The following is a 26,217-nucleotide window of genomic DNA, read 5'->3' as shown; positions in this document are numbered from 1 at the left end:
GGAAGATTCTTCGAAAATTTCTTCGACATTTTTTTGTGGAATTAATTATAGAATATACTTTGGCAATTTATTGTGAGATTGGATTCGGCCACTTTCTTTAAAAAGCATTACTATTTTCATCAGGAATTCCTCTGGTAGTTCTTATATGAATTCCTTTGGCAACTACTTTTAAAGCTCTAAGGTAATTCTGATGGATTTTTTCCGGCATTTTCTCTGGGAATTAGTCAGGAAATTTTTCGTGAATTTCATAGGATTTTCTTTAAGCAAGTCCATTTAAAAATTTCTGGATTTCCTGTTCAGCAATTTTCAGAAGCAATAAATTTAAATACAATTAAATCATAAAGAATTACAAAAGTAATCACGATAAAATTACCTGAGAAATTTGCAAAAAAACTGAAAAAGAAATTGCTAAAATAATTACGAATAGCCATTGAAATATGAAAAAAATTGAAGAAATTGTTGATTGCATTCCCAAGAAACGTAACTAGCTTAATATCAGTTTCTTAAACTAAAGTTTGCTTAAGAGTGGTTGGTCCTCTCCTATAAAGCTTAAATGTTTGTTGGGTTCCAATGAAACTACCGTAGAAATTTCCAAAAAAAAAATAAAAAACTGTGCCTAAGGATCCCTCAAATGGCCATACTGCCATTTAGCAAATTCCGAGCCGTGTGCTCGAATCCCAACAGAACACGATTTTTTTTTCAAAAATTCATCTCTCATTTTGTTAATTACTTAGCAACATTCTGTGCCTTCTAATTGATTACAAGTTTTTCCCGTAATTCCTTGAAGAAGGCCAAGGGGAGTTTCAGGTGTAATACCATGATTATTTTCTAGAGTAATCCATAGAACCACAGAAGAAATAGCTTAAAAAATCCAGCTGAAATTCCTGGATGAAGGTCAAGAGGAGTTCCTGTAGGAATCCCATGGGAAATTTATGTGAGAATCCTTGGACAAAATATCTTGGATAAAAATTCCTGGTGGAATCACCGGAGAGTTTCTGAAGAAATCACAGGAAAAATCTCTGGAGGAATGCTTAGAAGGATTCAGGGATTACTGTAGAAATATCAGCTGAAATCCTAGAAGAAAATTCTAGAGAAAACTGTTCAGGAATTTCTAGAGAAACCCCATCAGGAATGCCGGGAGGAATCCAAAGACAAAATCCTTGGAATACCTAAAGAAGTCCTTGCAAGAACCGGTAGAGGTATTCTGGAAGAATCTATAGAGAAGGCCCTGAAGGAATCGCAGGACGATTTTCCAGTCCTAATGCTAGGATTAATTCGTATAGGATTTAATTATTTAATTATTCCTAGTGATGAATTTCTCGACGTATCATATTAAGAATTTCTGGAGAAATTGCTGGAAGAATCACAGGAGGAGTTCTTTGAGGTATTTTTGGAGAAAGGCCAGAAAGAGTTTCTGCAGGAATACCATGAGGATTTTCTGGAGGAATCTTTGGATTAAATCTCTGGAGGAATTCCTGGATGAGTCCTTGGGGAAATCCCTAGAGGAGCAACCAAAGGAATTTCTGAAAAAAAAATCCAGGAAGATTGCCTGGAAAGGTCCCAGCAAAAAATCCGGGAGAAAGCTCTAGAAGAATCCGTAGCATAATTTCTGAAGTACCACAGTTAGAATTTCTGGAGGAAGAATAACTGGGAGAACCGCATGAATTGCTTGAGCAGTCACAGCTGGAATATCTGGAGCAATGCCAGGGGTTTCTTAAGAGAAGTTCCTCTAACAAATTCCTGGAGGAATACCTACAGTTCACCTTGAAAGAATCGGCAGAAGTATACTGGAGGAATCGCAGGAGGAATTTCTGGAGGAATCTTAGGAAGATTTCCGAAAAGTATTGCAGCAAGTAAGTATGCCAGGGGAAATCCCAACAACTCATGGAAGAAGGTCAATAGAAGTTCTTGGGGAAATCCCCTGGGGAATTTCTGGAAGACCCAAGTAACAATTCAAAATCATTAATAAGCATGTCAGTTGATTAAATGTGCTACAAAGGCGCCGACCGTTGTACAAGAGTTTCTGTTGAACAAAATGGCGAATAAATGTTTCATGCAGTGGAAACTGCACGTTTGTTAAAGCATATTTCTGCTCATTGAATAGCCAATGGTATAAAAGTTTAAAGACAGTTGCTTAGGTATTCACATCATCTGTCTAATAGTGTTCTAATAATGATAGAATACAAGCTTCTTCCAACGTATTAGATGCCGTTATTCCACATAAGATCTTCAATGGAACAAGTAGCTTATTTAAAATTTAACAACTTTTGCTTGATCATTTCATTCAACTACACTGATATAGCTTAACTACAAGATGTTACCATGTTTCTTCGATACAAATGTAACACTTTTATTCAAGCAATGTTGATTAGCAGTGGTACTGTGTCACTTAATTATCGTTGTTCGCCCTGCCCCTTTTTGTAAACACAATTGCTGATTAAGAGCCTAAGAAGAGCAACCGCGGCTACAAGCTTGAAGACCAAACAAACTTTTTGCAGCAGCCTTAAACATCACACTTTTCACACTTTTCACACTTTTCACACTTTTAAAAAACATTCTGACTCACCTTTTACACTACACGCTCCAACGACAGCAAAATCGGCAACAGAAACACCAGAAAAGCAGGTGAAGTGGATCCTGGATCCATTGTTTTCTATCGACAATCTACTCTATCCACTTTGGTGCCACCGGTCAAACCGGGCTCATCTTCCTTATGTTCAAAGCTGCCTGGAGATTTACACAAGTTTTACACCTTCTCCTCCCGACACAAAACAGGAGAGTTGTAATAAATAAAGTTCACTTGTTTGGACGTTCAAATAAAAAAGTACGAAGCGATACGAATCTTACAACACAACACCGTGAATTACTGACAGACTAGCAAAATAATTAGCATGCATGCCTTATGATTAAACGTTGCGGTTACAATTATTCAAACATTGATCAACTTCATTGTTTATGAAGACAATTAGTTGAATAAAATATTTAAGCAATGTTTAAGCAGCATATGTACGGTAATGTATTCGACTCAGGGATTGAATATTTATATACTGCTTTAAATCTGCCGATTCATGTAATTCGGATTGAAGCAGAGCGGATGCAGACGAGTGTGAATCCAAAGGTCCAGAGTTCGAGTCTTTCCATTGATGTGATTTATCCCATAAAATGTAATAAAATAAAGATGTTGGGGGTACATAATCAGAGAGAGATATTCCAGACACAAATGCAGAAATGCAGAAACTTAAATCATTTTTTCATTTTATTGTTACAATGATATTGAAGAATCGTTTAAGAACCGCTTTTGTAGCAATTAAAACCATATCTATAAATAGAAATAAATTTTGTAAGTTGTATCACGGCTCCAGCATGTTTTGATTGTATTATGGTGGAATAAATATCGAAGAAAGCTTGTTATTATGCACTATGCTGCTAATGCACAATAATGGTTTCTAGAACCATTCTTAAATAATTAAACAAATAGCGTCATACAACATTGTTTAATAAACGTTGAAGAACAGTTTATGATGTTTGTGTTAATTGCTGATGGTTCTAACGTTGAACAAGAGTTTCACAACCGATGTACGATCATTGGATAAACATTCATTTCATCGTGCTTATAGAACGGTTGACGTGGAATAGATTCTCATTTTTGGGCGAACAAGAGTTGAAGAACAGTTTTATGTCAAAATTATTCAAATATAATACGACGTCCAGTTTAATAACGTTGCTTTGAGAAACATTTCTTAAAGCAAAAATTGTTTCTTGGGGAGCCTCTGTAGAAAGTCCTGGATATATCCCTGAAGAAATGTATGGAAGAATCAATGAAGGGATTTTATAGAAACATTTCAGGGAGATCTTCCGGAAGAACTTTCCTAGTAGAATTCCAGAAGGTACCACAGTGAACATTTTTAGAGGAGAAGAGAAATTGTTGGAAGAATCGCAGCAGGAGATGCTTGAGAAATCCTAGTAACAATTCCCGGATGAAGGTCAATATAAGCGCCTGGAGGAATTCCAAGAGAAATTTCTAGAAGAATCCCTGAATGAAATCTGTGAAGGAATTCCTGGAAGAATCACCGGAGGAACTTCTCAAAGGATCTCAGGAAGATTGCTTGAATGATTCCACCAGAAATTCCTGAAGAAACACCCTAATAGAATTTTTTTGAGGATTCCTTAGGAAAATTCTGAGAAGAATCATAGTAAGAATTTCCGAAGAAATCCTAGCAGAATTTGCTGGATTAATCTCGGCAGAAATTTCTAACCTAAGGGAAGTTTAGTTGAGTGTTCTTACCAATATCCAAAACGCCAAAACTTGCAACAGTTATATAAGTAACTAGCTGTCCCGGCAAACTTTGTCTTGCCATCTTGTGGTGGTTTGACAACTGTTAGGCTCAAAAACCCACCGCACTCTAGATTGGTTTCATTTTTGATCGTGTTGATTTCCTTCCCAGCTCATAAAAATCAGTACTTTATCATTTTTTTTACTTTTCTAGTTGATTTTTGTAACTTTTTGTACATATAAACACAGCCAGCACGAATACGAACTGAATCGTGCAAGATTCATTCTGATCGGTTCAGCCGTTCGTGACTTTTGTTGCCTCAAAGGGAAGTGCAACTCATTTTTATATATATAGATTTCGGATGTGCTTAAGTTTTGTTGTAATTAATAAATGTTGGAATTATTGTGAGAAGTTTTAAATTTTTGGTGACTGTCAAGGAAAAATTCTAGGGGGTGCCAAATTTGATCTAGGGGGTGCCAGGCACCCCTGGAACCCCCCCTAGCTACGCCAATGCAGCGGAAGTCGGACCTACTACGGGCTCCAGAAGAAGCTGCGGTCTAAAAAGATTCACCAACGCACCAAATGTATCATGTACAAAACGCTAATAAGAACGGTGGTCTTCTACGGGCACGCGACATGGACCATGCTCGAGGAGGACCTGCACGCACTCGGAGTTTTCGAGCGACGCGTGCTAAGGACGATCTTCGGCGGTGTGTGGCGGAGAAGGATGAACCACGAGACCGCTGCACTTTACGGCGAACCCAGCATCCAGAAGGTGTCCGAAGCCGGAAGGATACGATGGGCAGATCATGTAACAAGAATGCCGCACAACAACCCTGCAAAGCTGGTGTTTGCTACTGATCAGGTTGGCACAAGATGGCGTAGAGCGCAGAGAGCACGATGGGCGGACCAGGTGGAGCGTGGCCTGGGCGAGCATTGGGCGCGACCGAGGATGGAGAACGGCAGCCACAAACCGAGTACATATTGTGGCGTACTATTGTTGATTATGTGTTGTCTTGAATGTGATGTTGAACAAATGAATGTATGTATAGTTATTGCAACTTTACCTAGTTGCAAAGCTACATGTTACAAGGGTACTATTTACAACGGGTGACAGCCGACGAAATTGACTGATTCATAAACCAAATAAAAAATATACACTCGGTATGATTCAGAACCATAAAACCAATGCAGTGGAGGAGTAGCAAAACGCCTGCATTAGTAGGTTGGTACATAGCAGCATTTGTTTAAACTATAGTGACATGTATAACGGATCCTTGAAGCACGGATTTGTTAGTGATATGTTTGTTTTCTAGTTTTGAGCAAATGATGCCAAAGATGCTCCGTTTGCTAGAATTAGATTTGTATGTTTGTTGTTTCAAATATCGTCGGAGTATAGTGAGAAGGAGGAAGATTCTCGTCAGTAATTGGGGTCAATGTATCAACTGCGTTGTGATATACAGGTTGCAATTTTCCTTCAATGTCACTAGACTGGGTCCGCTTTGTGATTGAAATTTGTATGGAATTTAGTATGGGAAAACGTGCTTTTTTGCATTTTTCTCATAAATTGAATTCTTTTGTCTAATACCATGTAACTGATGACGTTAAAGTATAGCCTACTATACTACACTTGAAAGTAAACTAACGTAAATATTCAAGGACTTGCTTAATTACATTGAAAAGATTCGATGCGATGGTAAGCAATGTTGGTCTATGGTACAAAAATTGGCTTATTAGTGGATACAACGTTGGAAAGCAATACCGAGCGCTAGAACAACTTATTCTCTCATTTTTTCAATATTTCTGTTGAAGTATGATCACTGTTTGTTCACTAATCCTACTTTCAAATTACATTTTCGGAGGCGAGTTTTAACAAAACTAAATAAATCACTTAAAATACAGTTATTTCTCAAACTAGTAACGAAAACAACGCAACCCAATTATTGTGTTATATTTTTACAGTCACCACACACAAAATCCTGTTCGTTCTTTCTGGTTCATACGCAAGCAATGTTGTTTACGTCATTTTATTGATGTTTTTGACGTCACTTTACAAATGAGCCAAGATTTGGATACACAGTAAAAAAAGTCCTCAATATTTGGCCCACATTTAATTTGTAAAATAGTTTTTATTCGTTGAACACAGATATACAAGTTCAAAATAGCGTCTTTGACCGTTGCATCAAATTTTCAGTTATCGAAAAGTCAATTCAAAATGTCCCAAAATCATGTCATTTATGATCATGTGTATAGACTACCCACTAAGCCGAAGAACCATGGCGTCTACAAAAGCTAAACAAAGTGACATTTTCATTCAATGTTAATGCTCTAAAGTGCTAAAATTGAAACGAAATGTTACAGTTGTTTGACGCATAGCTTTTCCGATCTCCAGTTATGCGTGGTTTTTTGAGTTTTGGTTTACGTTAAGATAACGAGAGAACTATGCCAACGAAGCATCCCGATACCCTATCTTAATATAACGCACGTTGATATAGCCACTAACCGTTTATGACATTGTGTTATATATTTTTTTGTTATGTCTTTCTGATCTGGTTGAATAGTATGGTAGGCACGAAGATAGACTGTATCTAGGAAGATAAAATAGTTTCCTTTGCGTAAAGACCCTGGACATACCAGGAATCGAACCGAGATACTCTCAGCATGATCGGATCTACTTATGCGTAGTACACATTTTGTACACTGAGACGATTTTCCGTATACCTTTTATGTGTGAAACTACATAATTTTTTGCAATTTGTCGCTACTTATAAATAATAAAGGAGACAAACATACTTTTTATGGCATTCATCAGTAATAAAATTTATGTTTCAAGTCTTATGATTTCGATTTGTCTTGACAAATAAAATGTATGTGTGAGGCTTATAGCTTTTATATTATGTTATTCATAATCATTATGTCTCAATTTTTAATGATAATTATAAATTAAATTATTCAAAATAAACTCTTGTTTGTTTTTCTTTAGAAAATAATTTTCTTTTATTTATCGGCAAAACGTTTTACTAAAGATATTTCAACTAGAAGAATATGATAATAGCGCATCAACTCCGACATCCTTTCGACAGCGCGCCTTGTATTTCATCTACGAAGTGGGATCTCGTCGGTGGTTGGATCCCGCTTATCGTTTCTTGATCATTGATATTCACATTGTGGGGACCAAGTCCATCGAATGCCAATGTGGTGGGCGAGAAAAAACAATGCTGTCCGCTCTGCTGTTGCTTCGGCGGCTTGTGGTCCAGAAGGTAAAAATCGCTTTGGTCGCGGAAGACAATCATGAGTATGCATGTTCCGCCGGAATGGCTAGGTCCCATATTTGTCCCGGCCAACTTTGAGTGGCGCTGAATAAAAAAAAAACAAACTGCAATCAAACAATATAATTCTTTTATATAAGAATGGAAGCTTACCTCGACAATACAGCAGCTGAATCCACGAAAGAAAGTTGGTTTTTCAATGTTGAAAGTTCCTGTGATGGCCGCAACAATCGTCTTGATGACCGTTGGAAAACTGAATCAGCCAAAGTTAAAAAGTATGTGTGAACATACATAATTTTTAACTATAGGAAAGGAACCATAAAATTTATGTTTGGCCAAACATAATGATGATTAATAGGGTGCATACGTCTCATGCGTCACCTTATCAAAGCTAAACAGGTTGTTATGATTATTATATTCATTCAAATAAAGGCAATCATAACAATGTCTTATAAATTGTATTAAAACGAGCTTTATAAACTTAAAGTTTGCAATTTTATCAGTGTACCCTTATCATATTTTTAAGATTAAGAAAATAATTTACTGTCAACTCGAGAGGTTTATATTTCGACAATGATTTTCCATAAGGGCCTAACTCACTTGATCGATTTCTCTTCGTCGACTCTCTCTTTTGCTAATAACTTGATCAAAACAAACAAAACCATTATTCTTTTTGTTTCTATAGCAACTTGTAGTCGTCTTCTTCGCCTTTCAACCAAAAAATCTTTGGAATACTCAATACACATTCTGTGATAACACAAAGAGAGGATCGATGAAGAGAACTCAAAAATGTCAGTTAGGCCCAAATGAAAAATCAGTGTCGATTTATCAACCAAAACAAACGAAACACATTTTGCACTTGACTCTTGAATTAAAATAAATTCTCTTTTGATACCTTGAAAAGTTCCAGCAAGGAAGAGTCGCAGTTCCATCGCATTATCGCATCCATTGGAACTTGTAAATGTGAACGCTTTTTGTCTGATGAGATTCGCCGCCTCGCCGGAAGGTGTCTTCCAGTTTTGGATGATACGATATCACTTCCTTCACACCAGAACCAGACCTTGCTGATACGGGAAAATTTATTTACAGGTATCTACCGCCCCGGGAGCATCATTACCATTCTGTCAAATGCAGCCTCCCAAAAATGTTATGTTTATCTCAATTTATCAAATGGATCTTTTCAGTTGCCACCGGGATTAGGCCGGGCCCAAGTTGCTTTTTTCTTTCCCTCAACATTTGCTAACTTACCTACTGATCCATCCGGCTGTGACTTAGCGTATTATATACCTTAGGAGCACACCGGTCAAAGCCACCGCGCTGTGTGTATTTGCGTTCAGTTCTCGATGTAATTTGTCCTCATCTCTTGACACACTGCACTGCATGTCATAGTTAGTTAGAGCAGTTAATGGAGAGATACATTCTCGATCTTCAAATGCCGAGACGCGGTGCAAACGTTGTGGCTGTGAAATGAAATGCTTTCATTCGGCGTACGGATGATTTATAAAGTGTAAACATTTCAATTTGCTGTAGGCGACTGGTTGTTTATTACTGTGGATGAAATTAGTTTCATTTTAACTGATTAGGGCTAGCAGAATGAAAGTGTTCTTTAAAAGATTTGTGTAATTTATACCCGAGCAGAGGAGAATAGCAAATTGATAACAACAGAATCGCATAGCCTGTTTTTATATCATAATTTGGTCTTGTTAACTTTTCAAAATATATCATTTTAATAACATGTTTTGTTTGACAATCTTATTTTGTTATATTTAAGTTTTTGGGATATATCCACAAGATTTCAATAATATATTTTGTTGTAGAACATGTTTAGTTATTATTCTGCTATAGAGAATGTACAAATATGTGATAAGGAATAACACAACAGTAACAAGTTAACAAATTTCCTGTTATTAAGTTGTAATTGATCTAACAAACCATGTTATTGAATTATTCTTCTAGGAACATTTTTTTGTTATGATATTTGTTATTTTGCCGCTTATGACAGACAAGTTTATAACATAATATGTCATGCTAATAACATAAAAATTACTGATTCCATTATACAGTTATTAGGCCAAAATAACAAATTTTAATGTGCTGTTGATATTTTCTTCTGCTCGGGTATATAGGAAAGTGGGATGAATAGGGAAACTAGGCATAGACGCTTTCACACTATTTCAATATAGCAATCTTATAACTACCATACCCCTCCTGTTCCTTCCATTGCTGTTGTGCAAAGCTCGATGGAGCCGCCAGTTATTTATTATGGCTTATTATTAAAAATGTTCTTGTTATTGCTATATAGTTGCTGGAAGTACTTATAGAACACTAACCTGAGAAACAGGGTTTATCCTAGTATGGACGTCATACCAAAATGAAGAACATGCTTCAAATGCAATTAAAAAAAACTTTCCAGCATGTACATACTGAGAACAGAAACAATTAACTTCCTTTAAAATTATTAATCGTGCTTCCTGGTTCACCGCATAACGTTGAAAAATACATGCACTTTTCATTTCCTGTGCTTCAAATGGGCAGGTCAACGTGTTTTCCGGTCCTCGTTGTTGTATCTAGAGCATAAAAAATACACCGCCGAAAAAAAGGTCACAAAAATATTTAAACACCGCAGTTCTGCACATCTGCCGGTACAGCAGCGGTACAGCACCAGTGTGTACGAATTAATCGATTATCGTTGGGTCAGGAAAGTTCCATCATCCTTCAAATAAATCCATTGCAACTGGCGTGGCCGCTGATGGTGGTGCTCCATGGGTGGCCAAACCCATTAGTCGTGAGTGGGGGAATATCTCCTTCCTCCTGTCCGTGCCAAACTCGATGATGTCGGCAGTGATGATGATGTTGCGACTATTTATTCGGTAGTGACTGACGAGCTACAGAGAGAGCAGGAGATTTCAGAATTATTACTTTCAGTTTTTGAATTAATACTTTTTACTTTAAACTGTTTCATTAAATTTATGAAATTAGGTACTCCCCGGGCAATCTGAGAAGCTAGAAAATGCAAAATAGCTTGTTGCTGAACTATTGTTTAGAAACTCATACTGACGGATATTCAAGAATATTGGTGTGGAGTGGACTTGGTGGGATGATTAGAGTGCATTGCAAGCTCGTCGTGGAACTGGAATCGAATCCCACTTCTTAAACACTTTTCGTAATATCCCACGGAATTCAACTAGAACCCGTAACTGGAAGGCACAAAATGTTGGTAATTGACAAATTAAGAGATGAAATTTGAGAAAAAAACGCGTTCTGGTGGGATTCGAACCCATGACTCCGTATTCGCTAGACCGAGGTTTTAACCAACTAAGCCACAGAACAGGAAAATGACTCTGCGGAATAGAAAGCCAAATTGATTCCGAAACCACACCATGAACACACTTTTTTCACAAACCCATCTTTCGGTTTAGATGCCAATCCAAACTCGCGTTTGTGCCCACTACCCGAGCAGGAACGAATTACTGCAGCATACCAAAGTCAGGTATCATACCAAGGCAAGCTATTGGTCGGTTACCCAGGTATTGGAAATATCTTACTTTGGTATTCAGTGGGTATTGATAAAATACTTCTGCGAGTTATTGGTTTGGTATTGAGGACTGCTTGTGGTATCATTCAATTATGGAAAAAACACTATTTATATGGAAAAATCGCAGATTATTATTGAGGTATTGTCATTATTCACGAGTTATGCACAGAATACACACCAGTTATTATTTTAGGTATTTTACCTCTTATGCAGGGCTTCTTAATACCCCATTCAGGTTGTAGGTATTCGTTTTTCCATACCTGAGTTTGGTATTCTTTAGATATTTGCTTCTGATTGATTGATTGATTGATTTATCTTTATTTGAGAGACATATTTGCTTCTGCTCGGGCCACTACAAGAGAGAGCGAATTGTTTTTATGAAGCCGAGGCTTTTTGTCGCACTTCGCATACCTAGCCACCAGACCAAGCAGTTTGTTTTGCTGGTGTCTAATCAGTATACGCCGAGAGCTCTCGGCACTTCCGGCCCCTGACCTCCAAGCGATTGAGGAGGAGGTTGGCCGGTTGAAAAACAACAAAGCCGCTGGATCAGACCAACTACCAAGCGAGCTTCTAAAATACGGTGGAGAAGCACTGGTGAGAGCACTACACTGGGTCATTACCAAGATTTGGGAAGACGAAGTATTACCGGATGAATGGATGGAAGGTATCGTGTGTCCCATCTACAAAAAGGGCGACAAGTTGGATTGCGAGAACTACCGCGCGATCACACTACTGAGCGCTGCCTACAAGATACTCTCTCAAATTTTATGCCGCCGACTATCACCGATTGCAAGAGAGTTCGTGGGGCAATATCAGGCTGGATTTATGGGTGAACGCGCTACAACGGACCAGGTGTTCGCCATCCGCCAGGTGTTGCAGAAATGCCGCGAATACAACGTGCCCACACATCACTTGTTCATCGATTTCAAATCGGCGTATGATACAATCGATCGAGAACAGCTATGGCAGATTATGCACAATTACGGATTCCCGGATAAACTGACACGGTTGATCAAAGCGACGATGGATCGAGTGATGTGCGTAGTTCGAGTATCAGGGACACTCTCGAGTCCCTTCGAATCTCGCAGAGGGTTACGGCAAGGTGATGGTCTTTCGTGCTTGCTGTTCAACATTGCTTTAGAGGGTGTAATAAAGAGAGCGGGGATAAACACGAGTGGAACGATTTTCACGAAGTCCGTTCAGCTGCTTGATTTCGCTGATGATATTGATATTATTTACTATCATTAAAAACGGCTACGCAGTCTCGAAATTAGCAAACGATGTTTATTACTTGCCCAACGTTTCGACACGGGGCAAGTAATAAACATCGTTTGCTAATTTCGAGACTGCGTAGCCGTTTTTAATGATAGTTGAAACGATACAGTCGAACCTTCACTAGAATTGATATTATTGCTCGTAAATTTGAGACGATGGCGGAAACGTACATCCGACTAAAGAGTGAAGCCAGACGAATCGGATTAGTCATTAATGTGTCGAAGACAAAGTACATGATGGCAAAGGGCTCCAGGGAGGAATCACCGCGCCCGCCACCCCGAATTTATATCAACGGTGATGAAATCGAGGCGGTTGAAGAATTCGTGTACTTGGGCTCACTGGTGACCGCCGACAACGACACCAGCAGAGACATTCAGAGGCGCATTGTGGCAGGAAATCGTGCTTACTTTGGACTCCGCAGAACTCTACGATCGAATAAAGTTCGCCGTAACACGAAGTTAACCATCTACAAAACGCTGATTAGACCGGTCGTCCTCTATGGGCACGAAACGTGGACCCTACGTGCAGAGGACCAACGCGCCCTTGGAGTTTTCGAACGGAAGGTGTTGCGTACCATCTACGGCGGAGTGCAGATGGAAGACGGGACTTGGAGAAGGCGAATGAACCACGAGCTGCATCAGCTGCTGAGAGAACCAACCATCGTCCATACCGCGAAAATTGGGAGGCTACGGTGGGCGGGTCACGTCATCAGGATGTCGGATGCTTCACTATAAAGTTGTAAAACGATTTAACAACAAACAATTCAGTTGGTATACAACACTATGCTTTATAGTTTCTCCAAATATGTGTGAACAAAACCCGAACAAAGGTTGTGCCTGAAAATTATCCAAATGTCAAGCAGCGTCATGCTGTATCAATTCGTCCTAAAGGTGCTTGTATAATGAGTGATTGTTAGTTGGGCACTCTTCATTTTTCCAAATAAAAATAAGAGAAAGCTTATCCTTGTCCGAAACAAAATGAACAGCTTAGATAAAATTAGTGGCATTTTGGAGTTTTATTTTCAGAATATACCCAGGTAACCAATAAGCATTTGAATAAGCTGTATTCCAGCTTTAAAACTGCATTGCATCCGCTTGCTGCCGTATGATAGCAGTTCGACTGCTAAATTGCTTTATATTAGCAATTTGGATGCCGCTTGGTTGATTTCTCATCCCGGGTAGAGGTGAATGGCAAACCAAAAACAAAAGAATAACAAATTTTATTGTCATAACTTATTTTGTCATTCATGAGTTCTTCATGAAGAGCTTAAAACAACATGTGAATAGCATAATATGATATCATATCAAAATATGCCATTCGCTTGTCATTTTAAAATTTGGAAGAATAACTGCTGAATGTCTCATTTTGCTATCATAACAAATTTTGCAATTGGTGAGATGTTGTTGACCTTTTGCGAATTTGATGCACTCGCAGTTTTGGCACTTATCAAGAACAACATAATGACAAAATTTGAACTTTGGTTATTCTAATGGTAAATTTTGATATTTGTTTGCAATTACTTTCCATCCAAAAAACTTATACCTAAGCTTTCATTTTGTTACTGGAATAAACAACTTAATATACCCTTCTTATAGATGACAAGGGAATAACTAATTTTGATATTGTTCTATTTTCAATAACTCAATAATGGTATATTTTGCAATTCTCAATCTTAATTTTTTTGTTCTTGGTTTGCCATTGTAATGTCAAAATTTGACATTCTTTAGTTATTTTATCGAACAATGTCAGTTATTATTTTTGCCCTTTTGTCACTTATTTCAAACAAACCAATGACAAATTTTACCATTCAGTAATTCGTTTTGAATGGTAAAACTTGCAATTGTTTTGTAATTCTTTTCTGCCCGGGAATGCCATCGTGTCTTATGTGATTGGTTTAACTATCAGTTCTTATCCGAGTCGTTGTCCGGGACACAGCAAAACTGCTGCCGGTGTGGTTCACGATTTGGACAATTTGACGACTGGTAACAATTTGATGCTGTGCAAACGTTTCTATCTATATGGTTTCTCCAACTATTTGAAATCAGTGATCCTTTGTTCAGTTCCTAAACATCTAATTTTGGTGATTTTATTCAACCTTTAGCGGATTAGAGGCTCATTGGAAGGCTGATTTAAGGCTGAATATGCGCTTAATCAGTAATCAATTAAATTTATTTATTGTTTATGTTTGGCTACGCAGTCATTTATTGAACAAACGACGTTCTTTATTCGCAAATAAAGAACGTCGTTTTTTCAATAAATGACTGCGTAGCCAAACATAATCAGTTTCACCAAACAGTCGATTTATCATCAGTTTATTAATTGTGTGAAAATAAAATAAAAACACTTTCGTGAGCCTATTTTTACCATTCGCTGCGTCTATTTCCAGAAGAGATGTGATATATACACGGAAACAAATTTGATCCTGTTTTTATGATTCACAAATCATAAAACATATAGATTTGTCATTTTATGAAATCATGATCACGAATCATAATTTCATGAACTGAGCAACTACTATCATGATTCGTTGCAACCATTTTAATGAGCTTGAACTCATGAAAATTATCAAGCGTTACGCGCACTCCGCACACCTGTCAAAATGTGAACATTCAGTATGTAGTATCGTTGGTGATTGGTGGAAAAAATGAAAAAAAGCTATTATTTTAATTGAAATATAGTTTAAAATACAATAGTTGTGTCACTTTTTGTGTTATTAGCGTTCTAGTGTGTTCTTCGTGAAACCATTCTCTCAAAGAAACTGGTAAGTAAAATGTGCCGCAAATGTTTTCTTACGTTGTTTTTACTCATTTCTAAATTTGATTGCACACCATCGTTCTTGTTTTAGCTCAAACGTGGCTGCTGCCGTGGCTGCCATTTCGGCCGCATAAAAACGACGCAGGCACCGTCCCGGCAGTGTCCGATTCTATTCCTGTACCGGCTCCGTTTAGCAACGCGTGAGTAAAAAAAAAAGCATGTTGAAATTTCTTCCTAATGATTGAAAAAATAATGTGTAAGTAACATTCAATTGCACGCCATCATTCTCATTCCAGCTCAACCGGCTGCGGCTGTCATTCCTCGCCCCGGATCCGTTCGATCCCGTTACGGCTTCGTTCCTGTTCCGGTTAAACGACACCAGCACCATCCTAATCGCATCTTTCTGTGCTAACGAATATTCTTCATAGTGATTACTATAGAAACATATTTTGCTTTTGGGTCATCATTAAACACCTCCGAAATGGCGGCAATTTTTTTTTATTTTTTTTTCAATCCACCAGACTCATAAAGGATGCGCACCCGGAACCATGATTCGAAATCTCAATAACATGATTTAGCTTCATGGTCCTCAGATCCATAAGCGATGCGCAGCCGAAACCATGATTCAAAATCTCCAAAACATGATTTAGCTTCATGGTCCTAGAAAATCTGTCAGATTCATAAGCGATGCGCACCCGAAACCATGATTCGAAATCTCAATAACAGGATTTAGCTTCATGGTCCTCAGATCCATAAGCGATGCGCACCCGAAACCATGATTCGAAATTTTCAAAACATGATTTAGCTTCATGGTCCTAGAAAATCTGTCTGATTCATAAGCGATGCGCACCCGAAACCATGATTCAAAATCTCAAAAATATGATTTAGCTTTATGATTTCAGGAAAAAAAATAACGCATTGGTAGCGTTACGAGACAATGGCTCATACTATCATGATTACAAATCATCGTGTATTTTTATAAAACGAAAATGTACTAGGCTCATGAAATCATGAGTCGTTTTTATGATTTTTGGGAGCAGAATTTTACCCGTGTAGTCACTCATCTTAGCACCTACACCACACACAATTGTATACATATTCTCGAAAACAAGAGCATTACTTGTTGTGTCTAAAAAGTCATGAACATAAGTTAAACTAAGTCTGTATTGAGGCTGAAGAAGCGATGTGAACTTCACGAAAACCACGCTTGGGCCAGCTGTCAAAAATTATTTGATTAAAGGTTGAACAACAGATGATGAATTCTGCATGTTGGTGTTTGTTTTAAAGCTGGTTACCTAGATGAATAATATTCTATTCAACTTGATATTCAGCCATCTATGTATTGCTGATTAAAGAGGATGAACAAGCCATACTTCAGACCAATATTCAACTGTTATTGTGTTCAGCCATTGACACCATTAACCAGCTATTGTTCAGCTAAAACTCTCACTGTTCAGCATTCATTGTTACTTGGGTCGTCACCATCGGACTTGAAAAAAAATGCCAGCTTTATGGGTGGTTCATGGGGTGGTTTAATTTAATCCAAGGTATGAGGTTTGCGTGTGTGCGGGAAAGTGTGCTGATTTATGACATGATGATGGCACGCATTGGCGTAGCTAGGGGGGGGTTCCAGGGGTGCCTGGCACCTCCTAGAACAAATTTGGCACCCCCTAGATTTTTTCCTTGACAGCCACCTAAAATTTAAAACTTATCACAATAATTATAATATTTTTTAATGGCACATTTGAACAAAACTTAATCACACCCGGAAATACTTACAGGGGATAGACAAAATGATCGGGACAGGCCAATTTTTCACTTCTCAAAAAATTTTCAAATAGCTGTAACTTTTCGAAAAGCGCTTCAAATATTTTCAAAATTTCACTGTAAGTTGATCATCAGTGTGTATCAGTGGACAAAATTTGGAAAAGATCGGGCTATTCTGCACAAAGTTATAAAGATTCCAGAAAAAGGTATTATTATCCGATAGCCAACTTTGAGCTGTTATATCCCCGGATTGAATGAACGGAATGCAATGAAATTTTGACCATTTATGACTTATATAATGAGCTTTGAATTTTTTTTTTGACTTAACTTAAAATTCTTACCACGGAAGAAAATTATAACGATTAGATTATTTTTCTAATAAAATACCAAATTTTCTTAAATTTCAACATCGTTTCAAAATTCAATATACTAATTATAGTTCATTTAAATTTCCTCTAATTGTCTCAAATATAAGTATATTTTGAAAGAGAGTAACAACATAGCCGGAAACTTATTGAAAAAGTAATGGGATGCATATTAAAAATAGACCAATTTACTAAAAAATCATAAAATAAATTAAATTGCTATAACTTTACCTCTTGTTAATAATTTCAAGTTAAGTCAAATATTTTTCAGGGCTCATTTTATAAGTCATAAATGGTCAAAATTTCATTGCATTCGGGTCATTGAATCCGGAGATATAACAGCTCAAAGTTGGCTATCGGATAATTCTCCCTTTTTCTAAAATGCCTATAACTTCCTGCAAAATAGCCCGAACTTTTCCAAGTTTTGTCCACTGATACACAAATAGTTGATCAACTTACAGTGAAAATTTGAGAGTATTTGATGCACTGTTTAAAAAGTTACAGCAAATTGAACATTTTTTGAAAAGTGAAAATTTTGCGTGTCCCCATAATTTTGTCTATCCCCTGTATATACCTGAACAATCAACAGACTTCTCCATGGATTCCTCCAGTAATACTTCTATCTATTCATACAGTGATTTCTCTAGGCTTCCTTTATGGATTCCTCCCGATATTTCTTCAATAAATTTCTCTTTGAATTCTCCAAGCAGTCCAGATGGGGTTGTACATACTAGAAATTTCTGCAATAATTGGTCCAGCAATTTCTCCTAGGATTTCTTTGGAAATTCTTATTTTGATACTTCTCGGAATTCTTCTAGGGATTCCTCTAAAAATGTCTTTTGGGATTCCTTCAGGAATTCCTTTTGGTATTATTCAAGACAATCTTCCTGGGATTCTTTCAGAAGTTCCTCCAGTGATTTTTCCAGGAATTTCTACAGAGATTTTATTCAGAGATTCTTTCAGAAATTTCTCATGGAATTTCTTCAGGAGCTTATATTGGTCTTCCTCTGGGAATTGTGGCTAGGATTCCTCAAGCAACTCCTGCTGTGATTCTTCTAGCAATTTCTCTTAGAACTCCTCCAAAAATTCTCACTGTGGTACCTTCTGGTATTCTACTAGGGAAGTTGTTCCGGAAATTCTTCCAGAAATTCCACAGGGGATTTCTCCAAAAACTTCTATTGACCTTCCTCCATGAATTCCAGCTGGGATTCTTTAAGCAATTCTCATAAGGACTCCTTCAGAAATACTTCTAGGGATTTCTCCTGGCATACTTACTTGCTGCAATACTTTCGGGAAATCTTTCTGAGACTCTCATAGATTCCAGAAATCCCTCCTGCAACTCCATCAGGGATTCCTCCAGTATACTCTTACCAATTCTTTCCAGGAGAACTGTAGGTATTCCTCCAGGAATTTGTTAGAGGAACTTCTCTTAGGATACCCGGACATTCCTGATTCTGGAATATCTGTAGAAATTATTTCTATGATACCACCTGGAGTTCTAGTAATTCCTCCAGATATTCCAGCTGGGATTACTCAAGCAATTCCTGCGGTTATTCCAGTTATTCTTCCTCCAGAAATTCAAACTGTGGTACTTCAGAAGTTATGCTACGGATTCTTCTATAGCTTTCCCATGGCTTTTTCTGGGGTCTTTCCAGGCAAACTTCCTGGAATTCTTGCAGGAATTCCTTTGATTGTTCTAACACGGATTTCTCCAAGGACTTATCCAGGAATTCCAGGACTCATCCAGGAATTCCTTCAGAGATTTTATCCAAAGATTCCTCCAGAAAATCCTCATGGAATTCTTGCAGAAACTCTTTTTGGCCTTCCTCCAAGAAAACCTCAAACACCTTTTCCTGCGGTTCTTCCAGCAATTTCTCCAGAAATTCTTACTATAATATGCCCAGAAATTCCTCTAGTGATTCCTATACAAATTGATCTTAGCATTGTGGCTGGAAGTCTTCCGGGAAATCTTCCTGAGATTCCTTCAGAAATTCCTCCTACGATTCCTTCAGGGCCTTTGCAATAGATTCTTGCAGAATAGCTCTACCGGTTCTTGCAGGAACTTCTCTAGGTATTCCAAGGATTTTATCTTTGGATTCCCCCAGGCGTTCCTGATGGGGATTCACTAGAAATTCCTGTATAGTGTCCTCCAGCAATTCCTCCTAGGATTTCTGCTGAGATTTCTTTAATGATACATCCCAGAATCCTTCTAATAACTCCTCTTGGTCTTCCTGCAAGAATTTCAGCTGGATTTCTCAAGCTATTTCTGCTGTAATTCATCCAGCAATTCCTCCTAGGACTTCTCCAGAAATTCTTACTGTAATACCTCCCGGAATTCTTCTAGGGATTCTTCTAAGAATTTTTCCAGGGATTTATTGAAAAACTTGCTGGGATTATTCAAGACAATCTTCCTATGAGCCTTGCCTTCGATGCATCCTACTGGAAATCCTAAAGGACTTAATTCCTGGGATATCTCCAAATATTTATCATTGTTTCAGCAATGCCTCCTATGTCTCCTCCTGAAATTTTTACTACGATACCTGCAGGAATTCCACTAGGGATTTCTCCTACCATTCTTGCTGGAATTCTGCTAGGCAGTTTTCCTAGGATACTTCCAGAAATGTCGTTGATTTTTCCAGGGATTTTTCTAAAGACTCATCCAGGAATTCCTCTAGAGTTTTTATTCATACGCAAGTAACATCGGAATTGCCGAAGGTTATTCCAATCGGAATTGCTGCAGGAATTCCTTACATAATTACTGAAGTAAACTAGAAGAAATTGTCTAAAGAATTTTCATCAAAATTATAGAAGCGATTTATAAACGAAATTCCGAAGGAGTTTTCGAAGGAAATGGCGAAGGAATACCGAATAGTATAGATAATAAAAGTCCAAAAAATCGACGAAAATTCCAAAAAAATAGAATGACTTTCCGAAGACACTACAAAAAAAAATGTGAGAAAGTTCCTCCCAGAGTCATTGTTGAATGAATTACAAAATAAAAGAATTCCCAAAAATATTGCCTGAAGAGTAACTAGAAAATTTTAAAAAGCAAATATCAATAGAATTGTTGACAATAACAAAACAATGCACGAAAGACTACTAAAAAATTGGCGATGCAACTCCCGAGAAAACATTTCAAAAGATTTGCCAATGTAGTAAACTCCTAATGGAATTGCCGAAGAAATTTTCAAAGTAATTTTCTATGAAAGTTTTCAAAGGATGCGTGAAAGGTGTTCAGTATCAAATTCCAAACGTTTTACCAAAAAAAAAAAATTAAAGAAATTGCCGAAGGAGATCCAAAGATATTACCGAAGATATTTGCCAAATCCAAAGCAATTGCTGGGAGATTGGCAAAAGAAGCTTAATTGAAATAAATTGCAAAACAATTTCCAAATAAATTACTAGGAATATTCCCTGAGGTATTACCAAAAGAATGTTTTGCCGAAAACACAAATGTCTTGTATTATACGTACAAATGGAACACATACACCCATAGTGATGGCTCAATGTTAGTGAAATGCCATGTGACCCTTGAGCTGTGGAAACGAGGAACCGCATGCTCTTATTCCCATGTTATTTACAATAGCAAGCCACCAATACTAAGCCATCGCCGCCTGTGAATCCTAAGGTCGTTAGTTCGATGCTGGATGCTGAATTTTTTTTATTTTTATTTTCTAGAAAAAAGTGACAAATCTTGTCTGCTATTGTTTTGATCTTGTAATATCTTAACGAGCTATTATTGAGTAGTTCATCATATTAGATTTTGCTATTATTTCTGTTCTTTTACCTCTTATATCAATCAAACCAATTTCAGTTTTTGCTCTTCAGTAATTCAATCAATCATAACTGAATATATATTCATTAGATTTTTTCACCTACTCGGGTATACACAATTTCTTTCAACAGATATATTATCAATTCATTCGAAATCGTAATTTGGTGCGAGCACCAGAATTCCGAAGAGAAAAATCGAACCAAATTCCGGGTTTCAGTTCTGAATATGCAATTTTAAGTATTTATAACTCTTTCAATTGTTCTTGAAAACTATTTTAACAAAGAGGATGTCACAATGAATACAAGTTACACGCAAATTTGTGGATATTTTATGGTTTCAGAGATTTACACTTGCTCTGAAAATGTATTCTTTCGGACCTGATTATTTTCAATCTACCAAACAAAGGGGTTGTCTCGATGATTGTTAAGTTCAAACTTATGCCACAAAAGTTTAGCCTATTGGACGCAGTGGCTTAATTTCCCCAACAGGGGAGGAAAAAAAATCAAACTGAAAATACTTCTATGTATTATACGCAATCAAGTTATCAAGTTTTCAAACCTCCCACATGACGGGGAAAGTGTTAAATTTGTACAACGGTTCGGATTAAAAAAAGTGTTCTTCAAAATATAGCGCGTTCAAATTTGCGGGCTATTTTTTTCCGCTACGCAGTATATCATTATTTCATGAAATAAATTAAGGATGGTTCGGTATTTCCTTTTACGAAAGAAAAAGAAGCAAAACAACCTGGAAGCCACTGAAACTGGCACCCTCAAGGCACCCCTAGGAAAAAATCCTAGATACGCCAATGATGGCACGGTGGCATTTCTCCAGGAGATCCTTCTGGGATTCCGCAGGAAATCCATCCGGGATTTCCCCAAAAAATGCTCCGCGATTTCTCCACAAATTTGTTACAGGACTCCTCCAGGAATTTCTTGTGGGATTCCCAGGGAGTTCTTGATGAAAGATTACCCGAAGAAACTTCCAGTGGGGTTGTAGGAATCATTGTGAAACACTGGTAAGGTTGCGTTTCGTACTACGCGGTTTGATGAACTAATACTGAATCAAGATTAGATTCGCACGCGTTGAAAAGTATACCAATTAACGACTTACTGGTGGGATTCTTTTGGGAGCTTCATCTGGGATTTTCTTCCGGAATACCGTCTGAAATTTTCCCAGAAATTCTTCCTGGGATTTCTCTAGGAATTGGAAAACCCTTTCGGGATCTCTCTAGAGTTTATTTCCGGAATTTCTCCAGGGAGACGTTCTACCCGGAGTCCCGGCATTTCTCCAGGAATTCCTTCCAAGGCTCCTCCAGGAATTCCTTTTGTGATTCTTCCAGGAATTCGTTCCGTGATTCCTCCAGGACTTCCTTACGGGATTTCTTCAAAATCTCCTTCTGAGATTCTCACAGGAATTCTTTCTAATATTGCTCCCGGAGTTCCTCCTCAGATTAATCCAGAATTTACTCAGATGCTTACTCTAGGATTCTAACCGGAATTTCTTCTGAAATTTCTGAATACTATTCATCTGATATTCCTGAAGGAACTCGATCCAGGATTCTTCCTTGAATTCTATTCCGAGACTCCTCCAAGAGTTCTTTCTAAGTCTTTTCAAGAAACTCCTTCTGAGATTCTTCCTGGAGTGTATTCAAGATCCCTTTAGAAGTTCTCTCTGCCATTTTTCCAGGATTCCTAAAGAGGTTCCTTCTGGGATTCTAAAATTTCTTTGGAACTCCTCCATTTGAGGATTGAGATTTCTCCAGGAGCTCTTTCTGGGATTCTCACAGATTTTCCTTTGAGTACTCCTTCCAGAATTTCGTCTGGGATTCCTCCAGTTTTTTTTTTCTGAGATTGTGTCGTCCTCATGAGAAGACCTTCTTTTTTGCCCATGCCATTACATTTTTAAATATGGCCTTTTAAAGAAACGGACACCGTCTTCAGCCAGAAGCTGTATCTGTACAGACTGAACGAAACTTAACACTAGACAAGGGACACACGGAGCATGCACCAGTGGATGCGGAGAAGAAACTATTCTCACGAAAATTTGTATCAAACGGAACGGGAACCGAACCTTCACCCCACAGCATGATGCGATGATTTTGTATGTGCATCGTACAGAGAGATTTTCTGCGTTTTATCCCGAGGTTTTAAGAGCAGCAGTCTGCAACCTGAAAGGAGTGTACAAGTTGATTTTGGTCCTAATACGACCGCATGCTTCCACGGGCCAGTCGATTACAAAGAACACCAGCGAAGAGTTGTGTACTGAGGTAGTAGTGTGGCGGCTGGGCACTGCACTGTGGCTGATTTCGTCATTTTGGCGCGCTTAATTAATAACTTTTTACCTATGACGTATAGCGCCATGGTGTCTTCGAGAAAGTTTTTCATTATCAGAAGGAGCTTCTTTTGAACTATTGTGGAAATTGATCAATCCCCCTAAAAGTGAGATAGAAAATTTATTTTTTGAATTTTTCAAGATACAAAGTTGGCGTCTTCACAAAAGTTGTAGAAAATGTTGTTTGGAGCAACTTTGTCAAAGACTCCAAGTTTGTAACTCCGTTACTTTTTAAGGTACGTTAGGTTTTCTATCATCAGTCCCCTAAAAAGGGTTTTTTCGCAATAACTTTCTAATAATTAATTCTACATCTTTCTCATGTTCTACAAAGTTATAGATAATGGTAAAATACACAATTTCTCCGAACATGACATCCCGCTTATTTCAAAAATAAAATAGTTATAACGGTTTCTGGGCCATATTTCAAGCATATGTAACAGTGCACTGTTAACCTGGCACCATGTTGCGTGTTCATGGAGTGGGTTCGGAGTAAACTTGGCTTTCAATTCGAATGAGTGTAATCAGTTTCGTACCTTTTAATTCCGCCCTATTTTGCTTATCCTTTGACATATACGCGTATTTCAACTACCACTTGTAATCTACAAGTGGTAGGCGAAATACGCGCATCTGTCAAAGGATAAGCACAATAGGGCGGAATTAAAAGGTACGAAACTGATTACACTCATTCGAAGAGGGTATTATGCTTACAGGGTTCGAAAAGTTGGTACAAGACACTTAATGTCCACAATGTCTGGAAGCAATTGGTCCAGAATCGGGTACAATTGAGAAGAAGGATTTTTAATTTAGCGTAGACTCAACGGAGGGAATTTTCCACCAAGTAAGACGTGTAGATTTTATTCCCACTCAGATAAACGATTTCTAAATCATCAAGCCAAATAATTTAAAATATTTTTTTTCATCCAATCAGTTAAAAGTTATGAAGAAAGCAATGTGGGTGGCTCCTGCCACAATCATACGACAAGGCCAGGACCCGTAATCTCTATTTTTAAAAGTTGGACGTTAATTTTTCTTGCAACTTTTAAAAGCACCCATTCATCTGCGGTGAAATCGGAGCTGTGTGGTAGAAACACACTGCCCGGAAGAATGGAACAAGTAAAAGTTTGACGTCATTATGGCAAACATTTCAATTAATTCTCACCGCGTGGCAGGTTGCTTCATTTGCAGGGCTGCAGCCTAGAAATTCCCGGATATTTTTAATTTTCCACCAAACCGAGAAATTCCCTATATAGGGAATCCTTCGCTTTTCACCGTGACGTGAAGCACAAGCTCAACTTACTAATCGTCTTTCTCTCTGTGTGTTTTGTTCCCATTTTCAGAACATGGTCGACTATTTCATCATCAGATACCACATCTCGTCGTCGCCGCCACCGTCGCCACCGATCCGACTCGAGGAGAAAAAGTTTTACCCTCGTCTTTTATAATCTCATCAGCGTAATCGAGAAGTTGAGAAGAGTGCACATTGTTCGGATACTCATCTCTGCTACGGCGGAAAGGGACTTACCTTCCTATGGTGTTTTGTAACGGGTGTGTAAGTGTTGTGTGGGGTTGTGAGGGGATCCTGAATCCAGGTGGAAAGCATAGTCTTTCGATCGAATGAATCAGAATGAAATTTGTTTCCCCATTGCATGCAGAAAAGAAAGAAGAAACCTCTGTGCGACGATGTTATGGTGAGGTTTAAATGCGCGAGTGCGTAGGTGGGTTATTGAAAGTTAGTGTTCTGGAGGGTACACAAGTCTCAATCGAATGAAAAGCGAAGAAAGTCAAAGCAAACGAAGATGTTTTGATTCCACGTAGTGAAATGTATTGATCTTTGTTCAACAGAAGGAAAAGTTGAAAGAGTTGCGTTTGTGTTGTGTTCCATTATTTGGTGGGATTGGTTTGTGTTATAAGCGAAAAGTGCTTCAGAAGAATAGAAAAGCTTTTGGAAATGCATGAAGAAAAATAATGGTGATGAAGATGGTGTATGTTTTTGAATATGTTGCTCAATTGAGAAACATGTAAGGCATAATTTGAGAGCGATCAGAGATATAATGTGCAACAATTAAAGATGAAATTCAAAACAAAAACTTGTATAAAACATATAGCCAAAAATGGATGTTCGTGGGTCGTAACAATAGTTTAAAACAATATTTAACTTTTGAGTTTGTTTGGAAAAACAGAGATGTTCAATTTATTTGGAAATTTTGCGTACAGCCATTTGACATTAAACTAAGAATCGTCCATTGGAGAAGAAGGATTTTATTTTGCCAAATAGTTCCATGTCGGAAGATGGTTTTTAAATCGAATATTATGACAACTTAAGTGTAAAGATGCTTGAATATTTTCCGAGATTTTCATTCAGGGTGTTCTTCAGTAGAAAAAGTCATATTATAGGAAGGATTATGCCTAAAAATCCTTCAGAAATTTGCATATTTTTGAATTTATTTGATGGGGTCAGACGCAAAGGGAGTAAATGAAAAAATCGTACTTTCGAGTAAATAAAGCTCAACGATTTTAATAAATTTTTAATCCCATCCAAAATGTATAGAGCATCAAAATCAACAAAATTGTCTGCCAGTACAATATTTTTTTCTCATCATCGTAAAAATAATTTTAAAAAAGTTTTGGAGAGTTTCAAGTACACTTAAAACAAATCTTATAGATTTTCATTGCGTATTTTTAGAGGTTGCGGAGGGTTTCATGGATTTTTTTGAAAATATGTCAACAAATTTCTCCAGAATATTTATTAACATTTCATATTAAGTGGGCTTTGTGGCCACTTTTCGTCAGATGAAAAGTTCTGTTGTGCGTTGTGAAAAATGTGTTGTCCGTTGTCAGGTGTTATGCTCAGTCTGTATAGGGTGCGGGCACC

The 26,217-nt window shown here is 37.7% G+C and overlaps 1 protein-coding gene across 3 annotated transcripts in view; it reads left to right on the top strand.

Annotated features, from left to right (window-relative positions):
* LOC109422492 (high affinity cAMP-specific and IBMX-insensitive 3',5'-cyclic phosphodiesterase 8) overlaps positions 1–26,217 on the top strand; it is an 871,092-nt gene that overhangs the window by 158,318 nt on the left and 686,557 nt on the right. For 2 of the 3 annotated variants that reach the window (XM_062852970.1, XM_062852968.1), the window contains exon 3: positions 24,683–25,363. The gene's annotated coding sequence lies outside the window, so the exon portion shown is untranslated. The remainder of the gene's footprint in view (positions 1–24,682; positions 25,364–26,217) is intronic. The other variant, XM_062852969.1, reaches the window with a different exon arrangement.

Source organism: Aedes albopictus, chromosome 2, assembly GCF_035046485.1.
Source record: "Aedes albopictus strain Foshan chromosome 2, AalbF5, whole genome shotgun sequence".
Taxonomy (NCBI): domain Eukaryota; kingdom Metazoa; phylum Arthropoda; class Insecta; order Diptera; family Culicidae; genus Aedes; species Aedes albopictus.
Note: the sequence above shows the minus strand (reverse complement) of the source record. Positions and strands in the feature narration are given on the sequence as shown.